Source organism: Aplysia californica, unplaced genomic scaffold (genome assembly GCF_000002075.1).
Source record: "Aplysia californica isolate F4 #8 unplaced genomic scaffold, AplCal3.0 scaffold00568, whole genome shotgun sequence".
NCBI classification, from domain to species: Eukaryota; Metazoa; Mollusca; class Gastropoda; order Aplysiida; family Aplysiidae; genus Aplysia; species Aplysia californica.
The window spans coordinates 212,276-215,863 of NW_004797838.1; positions in this window are offsets into that span (position 1 = coordinate 212,276).

Consider the following 3,588-nt stretch of genomic DNA (forward strand, 5'->3'; position numbering starts at 1 on the left):
CAAAACATAAATTCTCTCTACTTGGGAATCGAACTCAGGTCTCCTGCATGCGACTATGAATCGCCAAACTACAACACGACAGACGCCAGTGAACAATATTGAAAGCTGTCCTTTGATGATGTCTTTATTCAAATGACAGCTTTATCTGGGAATCTCAAGGAACTGATTAGGCTAGGTAACTTATTGTGAAATGGCGCTGACAAATATATTGCTTTTGCCTCGCAACTTTGCCAACACTCCGGGATTTAAATATTGCAGATTCCCCCACAAAGTGGGAGCTTTTGGAGGCTTGCCTTCAGTTACCTGTCCTCGTCGTTTTATGTAAGAAAAAAATCTCAATTTATGCAAACTGAGCCCGAAAATTGTGAAATTATGCGACTCTGTTAATTTTTACAAGGAATGGTAAAGGAAAATAATCCGAAATTATACAAAAAATGACCACATTTTGCTCATTTAGGCGAGGTGCATAAAGCCAAGGGGACAGAAAGGGGACAGAGTTACTCAGCGTATTGCAGTTGTACATGTTTGCCTTATTAGAAGAAGTACGTCAGTTATCAAAACAAAATTAGACGACATCTATCCAATTCATCATAACCTTTCATGTTTCTTCAATCATGACTCATATGTCAGCATACGCCCTTCTGTACGGGTTGACTTAGAATCATTTAGGATACTACATGCCATGTACGGCAAACTGTCTTTTCTTGTTGGGAATCGAGAAGCATTTTTGCTGAGATACGTAAACTCGCAGTCATCTATTTTCCTGAAATTTTTCCAACTGAGAAGCTGTCGTTGGCATTTTGCGTCCGACCTCCTGTCCCCGTCGCTTTATGCAAGAACAATTATGAAATTATGCAAATGCAAACTGAGCAAAAAAACGTGAAATTATGCGAGTCTGTTAATTTTAACAAAGAATGATAAAGGAAAAAGATAAGAAATTATGCAAAAAATTATTAAATTTTGCTAAATTATTCGGGGTACTTAAAACCACAGGGACAGGACCTCCCGTTCCCAGTCGATCTAGGAACACCAGTCACGTCATCACAGTCACATTCCATGATATTTTGTCACTCCTAAGATCTCGACGAAGTGCATATATAATATATAATATAGTGAGGTCAAAAATTCGTGGCGCAACTTATCTTCATATATCTTTTCAACGGGTGAATCAATGTCACCCATACTTTGCACAGCAGTTTTGTATCAATTTGTTTTAACTTAATCACATTTTTCCACTACAATTGAGGTTAGATTTTAAAAATGAAACTTTTCTTCATAAATGTATGTAAAATACTGCAAATCTCCTTCACGCGGAAAATGGAATTGATCACTGCACTTCCCGCTTCTCACACACATTTTGCGTACGCTTGACCTACGTCACAGCACACCAATGACACTTTTTAGAGTCAAAACTCGTTACAAGAAATTAATTTTATAGTAAACACTTTGTTGCGCTAAAATTTCTCAAAACATGCATTCAATAAACATAATCTCGCAATAAGAAACAAGTGATGGACTTGCTTTTAAGAGCGTTATTGTACCAGCTGTAAACATTTATTTTTTTTTGGTAAGTGTTTTACGGCGCTCGCAACTGCATTAGGTCATATGAGCGCGCGGGACACACTTAATATTTTCAGTTGGTAGGTAATTTTGATTTTTGCCCGGGTGGCGGCCGAAGCCTACTCTTATCGATTTTAGACCACCAAGGGATCTTTAACGTGCGCAACTTGCACACGGGCCCTCCGAGATTTTTCGCCCCTGTCCGAGAAGGCTAGGTGTAGATCTTTTCTACCAGAAGATCAGGGGTGTGGCAGAAAGACAGCAGTAAGGAGGAGCCAAGAAGTAGCAGTAGAAAGAGTCAGGAGCTCAGAGGAGGGGGCAAAGGAGGTGAGGGGGTGGGGGCAAAAAGTGGAAATGAAAACAGACAACAGAACATTGCTAGAGAGCAGGAAAAGATGTGAAAGGAGACAATTTTAGAGAAGAAAATTTTTCGGTCGTTACCCGGATTCGAACCCGGGACCTTTAAATGAGAGACCAACACCTTAACTTCTAGGCCACGAGAGCCCCCTAAACATTTTTACATCTGTAGAAACCGCACACTGGGATTTTTATGAGTATTTATTAACGAATTTTCTAGAATAGAGCTAACAGGTGTTTACCAAAATATTGATCTATTAAGATAAATTGATACAAGTCACTGTGCAAAAGCTGGAGAGTTTATGTTCGATAGTTGAAGAGATTTTTTACAATAAGTTGCGCTACGAATTTTTGACCACACTTCACACTATAGTGACGTCATATTCCAATCTTACCTTTGGTCATGGATCTCTACTACTACTAGCACAAGATACTGCAGTATTGGCTTCGTAAGTCACAACCAATCACAACTCTCCATAACATTTGCGGCATAATTTTCTACAAGTATCCACCAATCACAGCTCCCCATATAGCTGACTTTATCATTGACAACAGTACAAAGTACACATAATGCATCCATAAACCACAGAACACTGTGTTTGGAGACCGGGATAATTGAATAAGGAAGATTCTTTCTACCGTAACAGGCCGTCCATCTATAAAATAAAACGATTGTTTGGTTTATAGCTATAACCTTTGATAACATTTACCAATTTATTCCCAATTCGGACACTAAACATGTTTTATTTTGTCTTTACAACACAGGGAAATGTTTTCACATTCGACCACTCTTAAAATACATGTAAGCTTAGTTAGATCTATAAGCAACATTATTATTTTCTCTTCGTTTTTTGTTAGTGAGTGCATTAAACATTTCTTGCTTGATTGAAGTTCTCGTAATTGGGACCTGAGTCATATCTGGAATAGGTATAAGCAAAATATTAACAATCTATATTAATTGTTGGAAAGGGGGTTGGGGGGGGGGGGGTGGTTATGTTTTGAGATTTGCAACAGACGTGGGTCCGACCATGAAAGACATTGTCATAGTTGTATTTTACTCAACAAATGTTGTCCGAATGTGTGAAAACATCAAGAGAGCTCATGAATTTCTAGCTGCCTTATTATTATTATCATCAATATAAGGTGCTAAAAAAATAATTTTAAGCCTCTTCATCCTGGAAAGAAGCGCCAAAACTTCGAAAGAAATATTATGTGCACCAGAAAAGACGAATGTTATACATTGTATATACATCTTAGTTTCTAAAAATCTAAATTTCGAGCTCAAATGCTGTTAAAAGTTATTCTTAAAATGTAAAAAAAAAAAATTTTTTAAATGCAGTTTTATTTTTCAAATAGACGGCCTACATGACTTAGTGGGCAAGTTATACCACACGACACAGTACTTCATCCGACTCTATAAATCGATTACTATTATTCTATGTACTCCGTACTATCGACGTCATCAAAGGCTACGTTCGCCGACCAATCACAACACCGCGTGACAAACGTCATTGCAATCTAGGGTAAGATATCCACCAATCACAACACTGCGTGACAAGCGCCATTACAATCTAGGGTAGGATATCCACCAATCACAACACTCTGTGTGACGAACGTCATCACAATCTAGGGTAAGATATCCACCAATCACAACACTCCGTGACAAACGTC